We start from the raw sequence: 21,377 nt of genomic DNA on the forward strand, positions 1-21,377 counted from the left end.
CAGGGTTTCCTAAATTTCCCAAAATAAAATACCACAGTGTCCCTCTAGGCAGAGGCAACAAGGCATGGTTTAAAAACCAAGCCAAACGGAGAACATTAAGCGGTCCCGGGACAAGGCACGCGGCCGAAGGCTCCGAAAACCCTCAATTTCACAAAATAATCACATGCATGACTCAAATTACACCAAACTCATTTTCATCATAACACATTCATGTATTCAAAGCTCCTATTCTCATAAATTTTCGAAGCCGTGATGTTGTGTTTCTTGAAGACCAAACAATTGAAGACTTTGGCAAAGGTGATCAACCGGAGCCAAAAACTAGTGATCTCATTGACATGTTAAAAAGTATCTTAGACCCACAAAGGTGCCCTACTTTTATAGCCAACAGTGCCCGCGTCCCCTAGAAGTGTTACGTCATAGGACTCTATCCTTTGCAAGGATATCACTTATCCAAGACTCCTCTAAATAGCCTAAGTCTAAAGGCACGCACAATGATCCAATCATGGAGCATAAAACACCAACCTTTTAAAGTATTAAAGGAGTGATAAGATGCAAGCATGTGAGCATGAAACAAGGACTAAAATATCATAACTAATGGTGCCAAACCACTGAAATGAGTCATCATTGAGGCCTTCGCCCTCCACCTGGCTACGAACTCCGAAAAGCTCTCCTTAGGCTCCTGCCTTGTTGTCTCAAGATCACGGGTTGTAATCTCGATTTGTGTGTTGGCAAAATAAGCACAAATACTACTTAAGACATGGCCAATATGAACTCAAGAAAGGTACTCACACATGAGGCTAAAATGGCAAGCCTCATACTATGGGGAAAGAGCTGTTAAAAACTACACTAAATGACCTTGTTCCCGAAACTCAATATAAGCATCTAGAACTTGATCATCAAAGGACTTGACGTCAGAGACGAAGATGAGTTAGTCCGGGGGGAACCAATGGAAGAACTTGTTGAGGTCCCTATCGACCCCACCAACCCAACAAAAACAGCTAAGATGATCTCTCAACTTGCTTGTTTTGTGTTTGGTTTTGCACCAAACACTTGTTGCTTTGCTTCTGAGGGCAGGGAATGGCTTGTTGGTCATCCCCACACCTCACCAAACAATGTGTTGATCGGCCAACACTTTTGGCCGATGGCAAGAAAACAAGGCCGACGGCTTCAAGCCCTGGCCGATGAGTTCAGGGGATGGCAAACAAGCCACCATCTAGGTTAATTAAATCTGTATTATTCTTTCGGTCCCTCCGAGCGAGGGCAAATTTGTAATAAGTGTGGGTGCGTGTGTGCATGTCTTCCAACCCCCACTTCTTTCTCCCTTGGCTGAATAGCACTGCTTAGCACTGTAACCAGCTCTTCTCTTAGGGTAAAGATCTTAACCGAACTTTTAGAAAAAGAACAGACAAAGATGACCTGATTAAACACATGGACATGACAGTTGAGTTGGAGTGGGATTTGGGGAAGATGAATGGGTGGTGATGGATGTTGGTGCTCTCATAAACCCTATCTTATGATTTAGTAGATGTGTGGGCTCAATTGTGCGATGGGGTGCCCCAAAATGATTGTTGAAGGCGTCGCACGTTGCAAAGTTTATCAGAAACAACATCATCTGTTGTTATGGAGTCCCAAACGAGGTCATTTCAAATTAATCAAAGCTCATAGGTGTGTATCTATTGTTGAACTCATAGGATTTAACATGAGGAAGGTGAAATCAAATTTAAAATGTACGTAGAGAACAATGTTTAAAATTCTACATAAGGCTTGAATATAAAATATCACCAAAAACCTACTGAAATGGACTCAACACAAGTTAGGCAAACATGCTACGTTGATGAGTTACAAATGGGATTACACTACACATACAGGATGCATGCAAAAGGTGACCAAACCAGCCACGCCCCTCTTTTTCGTTGAAAATCGCGTCGAACACGCGGCCTCGCTTTTGTGTCAACCGACCGACAAAAGCAGCTCTCCTCGATTGTCGCTCGCCTCGGCTATCTCTCCCTCCTTGTCTTCTTCTCTTCAGCCTTCTTCTTAATCACATATCGCTTTATCGAGTGGGTGGGAAACAAAAAACTATGCAGTTTGTGCACTAGGGTTCTACATATCAAACATAAATAAATAAAGATTTTAAAAGGAGGAGAATAGAATCGGTTCATCACCAAAAAGAGAACCGGAGAAGAAAAGTTTAAATTAAAAAGCAATTGAGATATCAATTGATACATCATAATAAAATAATAAAATTTAAAAAAAATAAGAAAAAATTGAAAAAAAGAGTTTCTGTTAAAAAGAAAAAAAAATTGGGAAAGAGCTGGAAGGATTTTTTTTTTTTTTTTTTTTTTAATAGTACTCAATCCATGCTTTACATACCAATAATATAAAAGTAAATTGTATAAAGAAAATATACTTGACAATGTTTATCTTTATACTTTTATTTGAGAAACAATCACTTCCAAAATTAACAAAATAATTGAAGTTGAAAATGAAAAATACAATAATTTGATTAAGAATATTAAAGTGAGTTAGGAAAATTAAAGAAAAAGATAATAGAAATAATCAAACCTGTCAATGGTTTGATGGAAAGAAAGGCTTCGAAAAGTATGTGGGCCTGCAAAGTTGATTTTTAAAAATCATAACAGTTGTGACCGTATGTAATGTAGAGATTTTTTATTTTTATTTTTATCAAGAATGATTCATTCTTTTAATTTTGGAATATTAATTGAGCTTTAGGGAGCTCTACACTTTTAGGGAGTTCTAAACTATGAACTTTAAAGGAGCTTTAGGGAGTAGGCCCCATTCATTGATGTGATGTTTCGTCTTTAAATTTTTTTTTTTTTTTTTTGAATTTCTACCTCATTAGTGCTCCCAAATTAGAGGGATGAATCATTGATGTTTTTATTATCGTCCAATTGAAAAATGTTTGGACCCCATGAAAGAGGACCCCATGACCCCATTGATGTATTGACCATAAATGTGTTTGAATTTTTTTTGAAAAATTGTGTCTGATAGTGACATGAATAGTTGGCATTAAAGTTGTATCTGATCATTTTGAAAGTTGTGAGAATTATATTTTATAGGGATCTCTTCAATTTACACATGACAGAGCTTCATTATATTAAATTTGAGTTTCACTCAATATAATAGTATAGATTCTATAATCAAATGGAACAAAAACATCTCATTGAAAGTTAGTTTAACAACGGTTCCCAAAAAAAAAAAAATTGTTAGTTTAACAAAAGAAATTTCTCTCTCGTTTCTTTACGCGTGGTTGGCATTAAAGACGTGTCCACATTGAGAGAAAGAGAATTAGGGAAAAGAAAATGTTTGGGAGTTTTTTTTTATGAGGTTTCATGACTCTTAATTTACTTTTGGCTTTTAATTTGTGTGTGAAATCTATTTATATATGTGTGAGTCTCACATTATGAGTGATTGTGATAAAAGTGTAGGTTGTGGGAGTCATGTATGTATGGAGGTCTCTATCACAATTGTTAGGCAAAATAAACTACTACTTCAAAATAAGGCTGACAATAAGGGTGGACATTGGTTAGCTCATATTTTTAGAGTTTGGGAATGTTATTTTAACCCATAACGTTAAGCTGACCCAATATTTTTAGCTTGAAATATCAACATTGTATTTGGTTAAAGGATTTGGGAAGGTATTTGAAAAAAAAAAAAAAAAAAAAAAAAAAGTGAAATATGAATAAAATATACTTACATTTCATCTACTTTCACATACCTTTTTCCTTTTCCTTTTCAAATGTCTTCTCGAATCTCTCAACCAAACAGCGTAATGGGTTGGGTTTATGATTTATACTTTCAACGGAGACTAGCCCATTATTAAATTAATTAATGAATTATTCATTTATTTATTTATAAAACATTAAAAAATATATTTTTTTGGGGATCTAAATTTAATATTTATTGATTTTATTGAAACTCATATTTATGGTGATGTGTGATTGAATTTATTTAACAAATTCTTAAATTTATATACAATTTTTTTTAATTTATAATGATGTCAATATATTTATTTAAGAAATATAATGTGTGATTGAATTTAATTATAGAATAATTAAGATTGTGTTTCCAAACGCAAAATTTTTAAATCACTTTTCAAAATTCATAACCAAACATACAACTTAAAATTACTCAAAACTCAATTTAAAAATTAATTTCAAAACTCATAACCAAGCACACAACTCAAAATTCAATTCAAAACTCTTTTGATGATATAGTATTGAAGATGGTTAGTGATGGTATTGTTAAATTATTTTTATAAAAAATCTAAAATAAATAATTCCTATACTTAAAAAATATCTAAAACAAATATTTTTTTCTTTTCAAATAACATGTTGCAATTGCAAAAATAAAATAAAATAAAAATTGCACTGGTCCAGTCAATCGGTCAGACTTCCGGGTAGACCTAATATGATCTTTTCAAAATTTAAAATTCAAAAATTAATTTCAAACTCGTAACCAAGCACACAACTCAAAGCTCAATTCAAAATTCTTTTGATGATAGTATTGAAAGTGGTTAGTGATGGAATTGTTAAATTATTTTTATAAAAAATCTAAAATAAATAATTTTATATTTAAAAAATATCTAAAACAAATATATAATTGTTTTTTCAAATAACATGTTGCAATTCAATCGGCCGGACGTCTGGGTAAGCCTAATATGCTCTTTTCAAAATTTTAAATTCAAAAATTTATAACCAATCAGATTTTCTCTTTTTAAAACTCAACTCATAATTTCACACTCAAATCATAACTTCAAAAAGATAATCACAATTTCATAACTAAATCACACAACCTAAATTTTTTTTTTAACATATTACCTGATGAATGAGTTTGGGATGTATAATTAAGTTTAAATGACCTAATGTTAGAATTGGATCAAATTTAAACAAACATAAAATCTTTGATTATATAGTACCGAGCCAATCCGAATCCGGGCTGACATTTGTTCTGCAGTGCGCACCCTAGTTTTTTTCTTTTTTTTTTTTGAAATTCTTTTTTATTTTATTTTAGTACAAGATTTTGTATCCATCCATTAAATAATAAATAAACCGAAATATGAGACGAAGCCGTGGAAGAAAAGCAATTGGGGCGACAGAAAAAAAAAAAAGTCTCGTCAAAATTAGCTGCGCGTCTTTAAGATTAGTTTGTCGAGTATATTTTTAACATTTTTTTTTATTGTTTTTTATTTAAATAACTTGTCGATCTTGCTACACTAAAGAGTTGTTTAGAATAAATTATATAAGTGTATTTTTTTAATTTTTTATTAAAAAAATAGAGAAAAAAATATATATATTTGAGATAATTTTTTTACTTTTTATGAAAAATGTATATTAAAATATTGTATCAACTAGCAAAATTATCTAAATACCCTTTTGAGCACTGTGCTGCGTCAATGCACTGCGATGCATCAGTGCACTGTGCTGTGCTCTTTTCTTTGCTTTTTTTTTTTAAATTTCCGTGCATGTCAGCAAGGGCTTTTTAGTCTTTTTGCCCTCTGTGTAGACTGACTTTTTTGATTAGTGAATAGTGTTAAGTTTTTTTGTTTTTTTAGTAATTTTTTGACTTTTTGTCTATTTAAGAGGATCCCAAACAAGCACTAAGTTTTCGTTTGTATGTGAGTTGGCTTTTAATTTTTGAACTTTTTAGTTATTTTAATTTAGAGTTAAAAAGTCTAGTTTAGAATATTTTTTTGACTTTTTAAACTTTTATGAGAGAAAAAATAAAATAATTATAATTTTAGAGTTAAAAAGTCTTTTTGTTTTGATTATTTAGGAGAATATATCATTGTTGATTTGTTATTTTTTTTAACTACTGCCACTTTTTGTTCGTGATTGAACACTTTGTCAAGCGTATATGTTATTTTTTTAGAAATGCTTGGTGCCTCGACACTTCCGAGGCTCGAATGCCTTGAATCTCAATCAACTCGTGGATGTGGTGTGGATGATGATTAATGGGTTACAAATTAACATACAGAGCAAATCTGTTCAAAAGATTGACGAGGAAAAATGGGATCTCAATTTAGAAAGAGATACTGTGAGCAATTGTAAAGAAAACTACCATGAAAAAGCCCATAAAGAAAAAAACAAAATAAATGGGTGCATACGTACATACATACATACATATATATATATATATATATAGAGAATCTTTTAAAGTGTGTTTTTGACACATTGTTATTGATTCATCTTTGCTTGTATTGTGAGAAAAAAAGAAGAGAACAAAGGACTTGAAAAAGGAATGGAATCTTTAATGCTATGGTTTTGTTCAGCTTGAAACCTTTCTTTTTCTTTCTGATTTGTTTTCTCTTCCGGTTTCTAGGAATATGAAATCTACAAGGTTTGGTGCAAATGGCCGACGCATGCAAGAAGGGACCCCCAGCTCATTTGAGCCATTCACGGCAAACCTTATTCGAGGTCTGTAGCAGAACTGATTTTAAAAACAGTTCTGCTATAGACCTCAAATAAGGTCTGCCGCGAATGACTCGAATGACCTGGCGGTTCCTTCTTGCACACATCAGCCATTTGTGCCAAACCCTGTAGATTTCACATTCTTAGAAATCGGAAGAGAAAACAAATCAGAAAGAAAAAGAAAGGTTTCAAGCTGAACAAAACCACAACATTAAAGATTCCATTCTTTTTTCAAGTCCTTTGTTCTTTTCTTTTTTCTCACAATACAAGCAAAGATGAATCAATAACAATGTGCCAAAAACACACTTTTAAAGATTCTATATGTATGTATGTATATATGTACCCATTTTTTTCATTTTTTTCTTCATGGGCATTTTCATGGTAGTTTCCATTACAACTGCACAAAGTATCTCTTTCTAAATTGAGATCTCACATTTCTTCTTTAATCTTTTGAACAAATTTGCTCTGTATGGTAATCTGCAACCCACTAATCATTACCCAAACCACACCCATCATAAAATACTCATTATTCAAACCATTCCATTTTGTACCCATCACACCACTTTATCATTAAACAAACAAATCAAACCAGCCCAACTCTTTCTTTGTTCTTCAAAATAGTTTTGCTATTTTGCTCTTTTTTTTTCTGGTAGATCTGAGGTCTCTCTCTATCTCTGCAACTATTAATGGGTTTTGAATAGAGGAGAGAGAGAGACAGAGAGAAGAAGAAGAAGAAGAAGAACGATAGAGAGAGAAGAAGCCCACGCATTGGTTGAGATTTGAGGCATTCGAGCCTCGAAGTGTCGAGGCACCAAGCTTTTCTGAAAAACAGTTCTGTTATAGACCTCGAATGGCTCGAATGAATTGGCGGTTCCTTCTTGCACACATCAGCCACTTGCACCAAACCTTGTAGATTTCACTTTCCTAGAAACCGGAAGAGAAAACAAATCAGAAAGAAAAAGAAAGCCTTCAAGCTGAACAAAACATTAAAGATTCTATTCCTTTTTCAAATCCTTTGTTCTCTTCTTTTTTCTCACAATACAAGCAAAGATGAATCAATAACAATGTGCCAAAAACACACTTTTAAAGATTCTATATGTATGTATTTATATATGTACCTATTTTTTTCATTTTTTTTTTCTTCATGGGCATTTTCATGGTAGTTTTCATCACAACTGCACAAAGTATCTCTTTCTAAATTGAGATCTCACCTTTCTTCTTCAATCTTTTTGAACAAATTTGCTTTGTATAGTAATCTGCAACCCACTAATCATTTCCCATACCACACCCATCATAAAATACTCATTATTCAAACCATTCCATTTTGTACCCATCATACCATTTTATCATTAAACAAACAAATCAAACCAGCCTAACTCTTTCTTTGTTCTTCAAAATAGTTTTGTTATTTTGCTTCTTTTTTTTTCTGGTAGATCTGAGGTCTCTCTCTATCTCTACAACTATTAATGGGTTTTGAATAGAGAAGAGAGAGAGAGAGAGAGAGAGAGAGAGAGAGAGAGAAGAAGAAGAAGAAGAAGGACAGAGAGAGAAGAAACCCACGAGTTGGTTGAGATTTGAGGCATTTGAGCCTCGAAGTGTCGAGGCACCAAGCATTTCTGTTTTAAAATATATTTTTCCCTTTTACCCGTTTTCCTTATATTTGCCCTAGTTCTAGAAAAATGAAAACACTGATTGATCTCTCTCTCTCTCTCTCTCTCTCTCTCTCTCTCTCTCTCTCTCTCTCACGCATTACAAACCTGCATAGCTCTCTTCCGCTCACCATTGTCGTTTGAAGATCTCCATCGATATGAATTGCTCTCTCAATCTCACTCTCTCTCTGTCTCTCAATCTCCCTTCCAATCTCTATCTCTCAATTGCTCTCTCTCTCTCTCTCTCTCTCTCTCTCTCTCATTTTCTCGAGTTCTTAAGCTTGTAATGTACCTGTCAATTTGATGAATTTTCAGGTGATTTCATTGCAAATTAGATGATTTCAGCGGTGTCTTGTGAGAATAGAAGTAAATTTGCAATCCTCAACATCCGCTATCGCCTCTGCTTCTCTCTGTCTGACTTAGGAAATCTAGGTTTTCAATTATTTGCAATTCTTTCTTTTCTCATCTAAAATGTTTCTATCTATTTGCAATCTCTATCTTGATTTGAGAACTTGTTTAGCTCTTTATGCAATCAGATTGATCATAAACTTTTGTTTTTCCTCAAGTGAGACTTGAATCTCAGTTTGTTTATTGTGAAAATGTAATAAAACGAGAGCAAATAATGTCTTTTTATTTTTTTATTTTTTATTTTTTCAGAGCCAAAAACAATACTATAACCAGATTTAGAATTTATTTTTTCTTTCCTATTCTTTATTCCATGTATTTCAGGAATGCTGAATAAAATCGATAATTTTTTCCCATTCTTCTATCAATGCTATAGCTATATAGACATACATTATATATATATATATATATATATATATATAAATACACTTTAATGCACACCAGATGCTGTAATTGTTTAAAATGCTTGATTTTGTTCACTGTTTCTACGTTCTAACTTGAACATCTGCATTCTGTTATGTTCAAATTATGACTTTTTTTGGCCCTAAATGTGACTGTTATGCTAAAGAAAAATGATTTTTTTTAAAGCTTTTTATTTTCATTTATAGAAGGGAAAAAGAAAAATAGTAGATAAGGAAGCAATTCAATTAGTTTTTCTTCTGCGATTCATAGTAATTCAATTAGTTTTTCTTCTGCGATTCATAGCCACGTGGCATTTCTGACAAGTGTCTCTGCTTCCTAGCTCATCCTAGTTTCTATTAGACCATCCTTGCACGTGTTGAATCTTGAAAAATTTAGGAATTGACCTTTGCTTTGTATTTTTATTTTTTTATTTTTTTCCTTTAAATTACTTGTGTGCATGGTAGTCTATTTTTATTATCTTATAATTGTTTCCTCATTTGACATCTTGGGGATGTATTTATAATGGTAGATTATTAGTTAAATTTATTTGATAAGTGTGCCTCAATTTTGTGTGATTCTTGAAGAAAGTTTCTTAGATGTTTCAAAATAAAAATTTCAGGTTGTTTCTATATACAATAACTTAAATGAATGCTTTAGATGTAATGACAAATTAATCCTTTTGTGAGAGTTAGGTGACTTTGTGTTACATCCTAATTATGTCTTCACTCATCATTTAAGAATTGCATGCTCTGTTCAACCTATCCCTCTCAAGATTCAATCTCATTCATTCAATCAAACAAATAAAATTTTAATTCTTATTTAGGGAAGTGCTTTTAATTTTTTTTTTCTTTTTGTTGGTGTTGGCTACATATTTTGTACAAGCCAGTTACAATTCGACGCGTGGCAAAGTAAGGGTAGTACGGGGAGACCATTCAAATCTTCGATCCTGATTGTACACGCGGCAGTTAGTATTGGTTGTTATGAGATCTGAGTAGCAGTGGATCCATAAAGAGATACAAGGTGATGTGGAATCAATGGTTACTTATATTTAAATTCAAATTTAGGAGGGAAGCCTAACTGCAAGTGATGGCGTAGTGGAGCTAATCTCGAGGCAACATGATCAACGATCATGGAGGAGCAGTTCGACGGTTGGAAATACAGTTTGATGGTCATCTTTGAGTAGTATAAATAGCAGAGAATGCCCTAGAAAAAAGCCCCCAGACTCAGATCCAAAAAACCAGTCTTATTCTACTTTACTTAGTTTTACATGTCCTGTTCTTTACATTCCAGTACTTTAAATTCTGCACTGCACTTCATTCATAGGAGTAATTTTCAAGTAGATTGTCGTTGTAAACCTCTACGAGGCTGAGTTTGAATCATTGTAAGTTTTTCATTCTAATGAAATGCTTCAGTTGTTCTTTATTTGATTGGTATTTTGTTTAATTCTCCTAAATCAAGCCACCGGTAAAAGTACTATTCATTGAGGCTGAGAGAACTAAAACGCAATCGTCTGATAATTGGTTGGCAATTAAATTTCTGTAAGGACTGATTGATCCTTGCTGACATGCTTACAATTACAATAATAACCTTCGAAAGTCAAAAAGCCAACAGTTGGTCTTTCTGTTTTTGTTTCCTCTAAATTATAGGGGTTGTATTTGGTCAGGGAGGCTTTGAAAAGTTGCCAGATATAAAAGAGAGAGGAAGAGATCTCAAATATCCCTCTCAAACATCCCTCTTCTACTGCCTATCTCTAATCTAATCTCAAACATCCTTATCCTCTTTTTTAATTTTTTTTTTCCTTTTTAAGAGAGGAAAAATCTCTTCCATTTAACACACTTGTGTTGTGTCTTGTTTTCCCTCTCTCCAAACCCAAATAATCTTTGTTAGATCATAGATTAATCTTCTTGAGGAGTTGGTGGGTGGGTGATATGGCTTTGATTTCTGCTTTGTTTGAGATCTTACAACGACCCACAATTTGGGATGCATTGATAGAACTCATGATTTTCATTGCCCCTCTCTAGATTGATGTTTTTATTGGGGTTTTAGTCAGTTGGACATGGAAACCCAATTGGGCTAATATTACTCCTCATTCTTCATCATCACCTTTCAAAGCTTCTAGATTAAAATTAAAATTGAAATTGCAATTGCCCAGCTTCATTTCTTGGGTTGCCAATACTGGATTTGAAAAGGGAATTTCATCTCCATCTTCAATCTCAATTTCTGATAGCAGGTTGGTTCAAAATTCTCAAATTATCCTTTTTTTTTCTCTTTAACTGTTTTATGGGTCAAATTTTGAAAATACCCTTCTCCTTGTTGGAACTTATTACACTTGGAATCAAAAGTCAAGAGTGTTTGTTTACTTAAAATATAAATTGAAAGATGGATTTGCAAAGTAAAGTTAAAATTTCTAACAGATGAATTGTTGTTGTTGTTGTTGTTGTTTCAGTTGTTCATCACATCTAAAAGAAGCAAAACCAGTTGTGGTGGGGGATAATGACTTAGACCATTTATGTAGACTTGTAGAGGAGAAAGATGGTGGCCCTGCTTGGATTCACATGATGGATCGATCCACGCCCATTATGTGTCACGACTCGCTCCCCGTACTCAAGGGTTAAGCATCGTGATGGCCAGTAACTTAAGTTACCTACGGCCAATTCTTGAACGAATTAATAAACGCAAGCGGAAGTAATATTTAAGTAAGGGTACCAAAATAATCATCGGAACTTCTATTTTTATTACAAAATTTATTGACCAAAAGGCCTATATTTACATATAAAAATATCATAAAAGTGTTGTGTGTGTCTATTCTATAACTCCACATCTAAGACTTTCCAAAAGCTATCTCTGAATTGCATTATTTCCTGAAAATTGGTAAACAACTATAAGCACATGGCAGAGTAAGAAATATTATACCAAGAGTATAAGGGACACGAAATAACCATGGATAGTTAGTTAGGCCAAAACATTTACATAACTCAGTTTGGTAAATAAATCATTGGTAAACAAATTATTTAAGTGGCAAAAACTGAAATATAAAAATTATGTAAATAAATAACCGTAACCACGGTACAGAACATAGCAGAACAGAGGTCACAGAAGTGACAATCAGAACAAATGTACGAACTCAAGTGGTGGCTCATACGGACTATAGAGGTGGCTCCCACAATAGTGTAACACTTATCTCCTCACAGCACTTTACTCCGCACAAAACAGATGTCAATGGATTCATAACAATACAGAGGTACGGATTCAAGAGGTGGCTCATACAAACTCTAGAGGTGGCTCCCACAACAATGTAGCACTTAGCTCCGTATAGCACTTTGCTCCGCACAGAACAGAGGTCAATAGATCAGAGGGCCACAAAGTGACCAAACAGAGGTCAATAGTTATTTAAGTCCTCCAAGGCATGAGACTCCCGTAGTGATACTTACAAAACATAATTGTTTATAAGGTCATAGTCAAATATTCTTTAAAATATAAACAAATATATCCATGGGTTTCATTTTCATAAATATGGTTCAGAAATTAAGTCACGTAGCTAAAATATTAATATAGTTTATAATAATTTATAAAACATAACTTGTATAAAATAAATAATGGTAAGTCAAAACATACATAAAATATATTATGGTAACTCAAGGTATAATATAACTCACCTTAAATTTAATACATCACTCTTCCTTTCTACTATTAAAGACCCTCTCAATTTCTACTATTTTTTTCCTTCCTTTCCTCTCTTTTCTTTCTCTCTTCTTTTCCTTTTCCTCTCTTCCTTTTCTTTCTTTTTCTTTCCAGGCACCTCCTCCCTATATAGGGAGGGGAAACCATCACCTGGCCAGGCCGAATCCCCTCCAGATTCAATCACAGATTCGATTAGATTTATAGTTATATATTAACAAATATTTAAGATAATTACACTTTGACCCAATTTTTTATATAATTATATAAATAATTTAATTCTTAATTAAATTACAGTTTATCATATACCAATAAAAAATTATTTATTTATTTTAATACCACACCCATTATTATTATTATTTATTTATACTTTGACCCCTAGATTCATAATAATTATATTATTTTACAAAATTACACATAATAATACAAAAACAATCGTATATTTTTCTAACTGTAATTAAATAATATTAATATAAATTTTACATAATAATTAAAAATTTGGGTTGTTACAATCTTCCCTCCTTTTAAAATTTCATCCTCGAAATTTGTCATTAGTGTAAGCTATCCGTTGCGCACTCTGATAAATATATATTAGATGATTAATCTAATAGAAAATATTACCAAAAAAAAAATTTACCAAAAACAACTCACCGTTTAGTTGTCAAAAATTATTTTGGACCAAAATGAAAATTAATTGGTGACTTTAAAAAATTTTTATTAGTTTTGTAATAAAATAAAATAAGAACACAATTAAACAAGCGACTGGAAATAAAATGACGGAATCACATGCAAGAATTGAAGGAATTTGAGATGAGTTTCCATATCTTTTATCCGTGAACTTTCCACTGATGGAAAATAGTTTCAAAATTAGTATCTTTATAATTTGAACCCACTTTTAAAAGTCAAAATAATTTTTTTTTGAATACCGAACTGAAAATTTTATGTATTTAATTATATTATAATTTTGGTGGGTGCTTGAGTCTGACACCCTTTTATTTTTTTTCCTTCTTTTACTATAACAAATATAAATTATATCTAATATTTTTCACAAATTATACACAAAAAAAAAATTAATATATTTATATAAAATTATAATATAATTAAATCGACTAACAAAATATAATATTTAGGTGCTAATTACCAGCTATCCTTAAATGTACGTGTGTCCTATGCTCCAATGATAATTTTTTTTTTCTTACAAAAAACCATTGCTCTTATACCATTTGTCACGCCCCGCTCCCCATACTCAAGGGTTAAGCATCGTGATGGCCAGTAATTGAAGTTACCTACGGCCAATTCTTGAACAAATTAATAAACGCAAGCGGAAGTAATATTTAAGTAAGGGTACCAAAATAATCATCGGAGCTTCTATTTTTATTACAAAATTTATTGACCAAAAGACCGATATTTACATATAAAAATATTATAAAAGTGTTGTGTGTGTCTATTCCGTAGCCCCGCATCTAAGACTTTCCAAAAGCTATCTCTGAATTGCATTATTTCCTGAAAATTGATAAACAACTATAAGCACATGACAGAGTGAGAAATATTATACTGAGAGTATAAGGAACATGAAATAACCATGAATAGTTAGTTAGGCCAAAACATTTACGTAACTCAGTTTGGTAAATAAATCATTTAAGTGGCAGAAACTGAAATATAGAAATTATGTAAATAAATAACCATAACCACGATACAAAGCAGAACAGAACAGAAGAGAACAGAACAGAGGTCACAGAAGTGACAATCAGAACAGAGGTACGGACTCAAGTGGTGGCTCGTACGGACTATAGAGGTGGCTCCCACAATAGTGTAACACTTATCTCTGCACAGCACTTTGCTCCGCACAGAACAGAAGTCAATGAATTCATAACAATACATAGGTACGGATTCAAGAGGTGGCTTGTACGAACTCTAGAGGTGGCTCCCACAACAGTGTAGCACTTAACTCCGTACAGCACTTTGCTCCACACAGAATAGAGATCAATAGATCAGAGGGCCACAAAGTGACCAAACAAAAATCAATGATTATTTAAGTCCCTCAAAACATGGGACTCCCGTGGTTATACTTACAAAACATAATTGTTTAAAAGGTCATAGTCAAATGTTTTTTGAAATATAAATAAATATATCAATGAGTTTCATTTTCACAAATAGAGTTCTGAAATTACACCACATAATTGAAATATTAATATAATTTATAATGATTTATAAAACATAACTTGTATAAAATAAATAATAATAAGTCAAAACATAAGTAAAATATATTATGATAACTCAAAATATAATATAACTCATCTTAATTTTAATATCTCACTCTTCTTTTTTATTATTAAAGACCCTTTCAACTTCTACTATTTTTTTCCTTAATTTCCTCTCTTTTCTCTCTCCTTTCTTTCTCTCTTCTTTTCCTTTCCTTTTCTTCCATTTCTTTCTTTTTCTTTCCAGGCACCTCCTCCCTATATAGGGAGGTGAAACCATCACCTGGCCATCCCCCTCCAAATTCAATTACAGATTTGATTATATTTATAATTATATATAAATAAATATTTAAGATAATTACACTTTGACCCAGTTTTTTATATAATTATATAAATAATTTAATTCCTAATTAAATTACAGTTTATCGTATACCAACAAAAAATTAATTATTTATTTTACTACCACACCCATTATTATTATTATTTATTTATAATTCATAATAATTATATTATTTTATAAAATTACACATAATAATACAAAATCAATCGTATATTTTTCCAACTGTAAGTAAATAATATTAATATAAATTTTACAGAATAATTAAAAATCTGGGTTGTTACATTATGAATTATCAAGCTTGGCGCAAAGATCCTGAGGTTTTTTTTTTTTTTTTTCGAGGTGTTTTACTTTGAATACTAGTAGTTAATTTGAAGAATAAAACTGGGTTATATAAATTGCACTTGTATAATTATGTTCTTGTACCAAACAACTTGTGATTGATTGCATTAGATTTTTCATGGCATTTTCCGGAATGGAGCCCCTCAGTATTGTAGTAGTACAGTGTTTGAGGAAGCCACACCTGAGATGGTGACCGTTCATGGGGGGGAAAAATTAACTTAGTGCTTTGTATATTTTGTGGATAAATGATTGCCTCTAAGGAACTGGGTTTACCATGTTAAACTCTATGCATTGACTAAATCATAAAATACTAAAGCAAATTTTGCTTTAACATGCTACATGAATAGGTGTTTCTCCTGAAGAAGGCACAAGGGCAACAATGGGGGTATTTGAGAAGAAAAAAAATAGCCTAGTTTAGGCTAAAAATCACAAAAAGACAAAATAGGCTAAAATAGCTAATGAGACAAAATATCACATCAAACCCATAATCATTTCACTTTTTCTCTCACAAACATCACATCCAATAACAAAAAAATCCAATCATCTTCTCAAACACAAAAATTTTAGCCTACTAAAATAGCTAAAAACTAAAATAGCCAACTAAAATAGTCACTTCCCAAACGAGGCCAATATTTGATGATTATGATGATCAAGTAGATAGCGACACCAACATTTTCAATGGAAGTTTTGATGAATAGGTAGTTTACTATTCTAGAACTTTAATTGATGAAATTGTTTCTCAACAAAAAAAACTGCTGTAGATATATATTTGTATAAATTATTTGTGTATCGAGCTATGAATTGATGCATATCGTGAAGAGGAATTGATAGATTGAATTGTCCTCTATTTTTGGTTTCTTATGCTTTTGTATGAAAATGATTAGATATTTGCTTTAAAGCCTGGATTTCCTTGAAATACGTTAGTTCATGATCACCCGTAGGAATATAAATCCCAATCTTTTTGTTCTATTTTCTTTTATTTATTTGATCATTTCCCTTAGTTTTTCCCAAGCCAAGCTCGCTTAAACTCTTGACATCGCTCTATTTCTCTTGCTGACTCATCATCTTCTGAAGAACACTGGTATGAATCTCTCTCTCTCTCTCTCTCTCTCTCTCTCTATATATATATATATATATCTTGATCTCTGTCTCTGTTTCTCTCTCTCTCCCTCTTAATCTCTCAGTGTCTCTCTCGATCTCTGTCTCTCTCACACAATCTCGTTCTCTACGTACACATATTCGTACTTTTTTTGGATAATTTTTCTTCTCCTAAAAGGTCTCTATACAAGTATATACACTACTAGAAAATTGGCTTTTTGCGTCTAGCTTTTTGCGACTGTTTGATTAGCTGTGGCAAAAAAAAAAAAAAAAAAACGCGACAGAATAATGAAACGCAAGCAGGTAGTAAAAGGTTCCTATTTTCTTTCATTTATTTGCGCCCTTTTGTTTTGCCCTAGCAGGCTCACTCGACTCTCTCTCTCTTGTTCTTGCTTTCTATCTTGCTCTTGCTCTCGCTCACGTACCCATCGTTGTCTGAAGGACTCCATCAGTATGAATCTCTCCCTCGATCTCTCAATCTCTGTGTTTCTGTCTCGATCTCTCTTTCTCTCTTGAACTCTCAATCTCTCTTTCGCACAATCTTGCTCTCTCTGTATCTGTGTACATATCTCGCTGTAATTTGCTCGATTCATCGCAGAGAAACCCTAACTCTACTAGTAGACCACATTGAAAAGGTCTCTTGGAGTTCTCAAATGCAGCAGAGTAAGCTCACCTATCACGCATTGTGTACAAATTAGGTACCAACTCTCTTCAAATTTCCTCTGTTTTTTGTTTTGATTTGTTTCATATTTGTACTTGATCTGGTTTTGTATCTGAGAGTTCCTTTGTTTTTATTTTTTGCACTATAATAATACATTTTTTTGTTGGTTTGTTCTCATTTGAGTTTGAAATTGTGTTTGATCTGGTTTTGTAGATCAAAGTTCTTTGGTTTATTGATATGGATCACAATCTTACGATTGCAGTTCTTTGTAATTTTATCTAGCGTTAGTCAAATGAAGTTATCTATGGTTTTTCTTGCAGGAGATTGCAAATTCAATCTCACTATTAAATCCATTTGATGTTATCAAACTTTTAGACTCACTGATATCTATAATCCATCTGATGTCTCTGTAATCCAGCTCTCTTCTCTGCTCTTCGGTACTCTCTCTCTTTCTCTCTCTCTCTCTATATATATATATATATCCATGTAATGTATAACTATATACATACATATATTCCATTTCTATGTCCATCAAACGAATTAGATTACTCTGAGACGACGAGTACAGTATTATCTATTGTACAATCGGTATCGAGCAAGCTTTTTTAAACTGCGAGAAATCTCTCTTTGTATGCTTGACTAAGCAATCTCAATGATTGTGAATTTTTCGAATCATGTGATTACCATTAGTTTTGTGATTTTACTTGTTATCGTCCATTCTTCCACGATTCAATCATCATGTTTTGTAAATTCTTCGACTACAATGTGAATTGTCTTTGTGATTGAACTCTCATGTCTTGACTTAATTGTGCATTGAAGAAAATTGGTCTGGTAATTTGAGTTACTTGTCAAAAATAAAAAATAGTAAATAGGATGGAATCAAGAATTCTCTGAATTAGGTAATTTGAAAGGCTATTTTTTGTTTGTTTGTTTTTTTTCCCCCTTCCCTTTGATGATTTTAAAATGTTACATGGCTTGGAGGCACTTAGATTGTACTTAGACTGTGTATGAAATAGAGCTTCTTCTCATTATAAGTGACTTCAATCGGGATAAAATTTATGTGACAATAGTTTTATATATATGCATCTATCTTTTTTCTTCATGTTTTCTAATGGATGGTTGTTAAGATTACTAATAAAAGTTTATGCAAACAATTTGAACTTTGGCATGATGAATTTGATTGGCTGTACTTTGGCACTTCTTCACTTCATCTACTCCTTAAGATGTAGGTCCTTTATGATTGCTGGTAGTTCTAAATTTTGATTTTCAGCTAACCGAGCTCCGACTATCCGATATGTTTCTTGCTGGAAGTACCCTGATCTCATTGATAATGAGTGGGCCAAATAATTCAATCGGCTAGGTAGCTGAGCCATACCACATAGTTCTAAAAGAATGAAAGTTGCAAGAAAGGCAGCAGCAATATACTAGAAAGAATTTTTTCAATATTGCCCATATGCAATCCATTGTATAGATGTTGGGATGTGTGGACGCTAAGATAGAATAGACCTGCTAATAAAGATGATGAGAGGTTATTCCTCTCATAAGGAAAGGATTAAAACCTTCTACTCCCCATGTTAAAAAAGCCTAACTATAGAAGGGTGACCTTTGAGATAGACCCTAAGGAGTCGAGGCCCGGAGGCTATATTTTTCTTGTTAGTTCACAAGGATCAAGCACACGTATTCCATTCTTGTTGTGATCTTTGAGATAGACCCTATTGATGTTTGACTAGTAACATTGCCTTAGAGAAAATCTTGCTTCCCTTTCCTCTTGCTTTCTTGTGTTGATACTAGTCAAGCATTTTATGTAACTTGTGAAAAGCCGATAACTAGATATGATGGAACCAGGAGAGAGACAATCAGAACCTTGATTGGGTATTTAATAGTTTGTGAAAAGCCGATAACTAGATATGATGGAACCAGGAGAGAGACATCTTGAGAATTAGAATGCTGTTAATTTTAATTTTCTGCAAAACATCTAAAAATGAGCATATCACATTGTCCGTCATATAGTTGTGACTTGTAACTTTCTTGAGCTCTTACTTATGGGATTTGATTTAAAAAAAAACTTTGTTCTTATTTCATTATTCAATAAAATAGTTTAATTCCAGCTTTCTAAGAAATTGGTTTATTTAATCTCAAGATTTATAATTTGCCTCATCTGGCTTGGGAGTAGGGGTGAGAATTATTTTGTCAAATGAATTTGGATATGAACTTAAAAATTTAAGAGTGAAACGAGATGATAACAAGAAAAATAATCAAGTTTGCTTATGGCTTTCTTCAGGGACATCATCTTCTTCTCCTTGTCCTTGTACATTCCATTCTTTTCCTCTCTTATCAGGTCCAATCTCTTGGTAATCTCTCTCTCTCTCTCTCTCTCTCTGTTATATGTATGTGTGTGTGCTGTTTGTTCAATTTGGATCCCTTATATTGTTCAAGTATCAGTGAATTTGTATCTGTTTTGAGAATGGGTCTTTTTCTTGGGATAGAAATAGATATGGCAAGATCTGAACAAAGTGATATGTATAAAGGGTATGTATGATTATATACTGATTTATCTAGTAAATGAGTAAGACGTGTGTCCTATCGGAACTTGAACCCTGTCCATCCTGCTTTGGAGGTGACAGGAGATACCACTCAAGCTAAGATATGATTCATCATTTACCTAGAAAGCAAGTAACATGCATATGCATAAAGGGTATATCATTTGCTGCGGAATGAGTCCAGACAATCATTGTCTTGATCCATACATTTTAATGAGTAGTTATAATTATCTGAGTACAGGTTTGTATATGTCAAGGCTTGCTTATTTCTCTGTTTATGACTACTCATTAAAATGTATTCATTTTCCTATTTATAAATGGATAAATTCTAATCACCAAAACTTCAAAGCTTGCAAACTCTTCTTTCTCTCCCTCTCTCTTCTTGCATTGTTTGCAGCCTATTGGCTCAAAGATCTGTTTGGTTCTAGAGAAAAGTTGGGGCTGGGGATTGAACTAACCATTGTAACGGTTACAATCTTTAATCCTAACTTCTCTGGAAATCTAAATCTTTGTGTGTTGGCTCCTCGCCATTGATCTTTTTATTCATTGATGAATATGGGTATCTCAAGTGGAACCTCACATCTTTTTCTGTAAGATTTGTCTATTGATTAGGACCTAGAAATTGAGAATCCTGTGGAAGGTCATAATTCTTTTGTTGCAAGATTAGTTCACGGATTAAGACTTAGTTTCTAAAAGTCATGGTTTTACCATCTGTTAACAGTTTTCTTCTTTAAGAATCCCATGGAAGGTCATAATTCATTTGTTGCAAGATTTGTTCACGGATTAGGACTTAGTTTATAAAAGTCATGGTTTAACCATCTGTTAACAGTTTTCTTCTTTGTTTTAATATAAAAATCTTAGACCTTCAAACTGTATTCTGCACTGTTTTGTTTTCGTTTTCCAATTTGCAATGTGTAAACAAGTAGATGTAATTTTACTTGGAAAAGCTTATGCAAAAAATTTTCCTCGTCCATATTTCTGAGAATTGGTAACTAGCCTGGCATTATTAAATCTGTTTATCATTTCTTTTTGCAAAATCATTTGTGATATTATTCAAAATCATCTATTACAGGTGAGGCCATGAAATCAAGTTAGAGTAGATAATATTAAAATGATAGATATATAAATTTATTCACAACAGTCCCTCCAATTTGTTTATCATTTTTCTTTAAGATGTAACAGCCATATATTCTTGCCAACTGCAGATTCTTTGCCTAATTGCTATGGAGAAGCCTATTTCTCTTGCACCTGAGCATATTCGAGATGAGAAAGTGAAGATGCATCAATTAGTTTCTTATGTCTTCTACTGATAATATGTTGGTGGTCTCTTTCTATCAATCGGCTCAAGATTGAAAAACTCTTGGATGCCTTTTCTAGTCACTGTAAAGAATAAGTGAATATGAGAGACATCAAGATTTAAGTATTTCTTTTTTACTATGGAATGGAGAACAAATGCATGTAAATGAAGGAGCTTTTTTCCAGTTCATTGATAGAGTTTTGAGACTCAAATAGTTTTTTTCAAGTTTTTAGTTGTAATAACTTTTACATATGGCTCAAATTTTGAGACTCAAATAAAATGTTCAATAAAACTTTAATGCTATACTGTTTGAATTCTTGTCATTGTTATTCCTAG

General features: G+C 32.6%; 1 long non-coding RNA gene across 1 annotated transcript; it reads left to right on the forward strand.

The window, feature by feature from the left end:
* The first annotated feature begins 16,888 nt into the window (after window positions 1-16,888).
* Window positions 16,889-21,317, forward strand: LOC145807469 (uncharacterized). The gene is made up of 3 exons (XR_014350598.1): window positions 16,889-17,241; window positions 17,525-17,641; window positions 19,486-21,317. It is a non-coding gene; the product is annotated as an uncharacterized LOC145807469 (long non-coding RNA).
* Window positions 21,318-21,377: the final 60 nt, after the last annotated feature.

This window comes from Camellia sinensis, chromosome 14, assembly GCF_055761805.1.
Source record: "Camellia sinensis isolate YWXY chromosome 14, ASM5576180v1, whole genome shotgun sequence".
Lineage (NCBI taxonomy): Eukaryota > Viridiplantae > Streptophyta > Magnoliopsida > Ericales > Theaceae > Camellia > Camellia sinensis.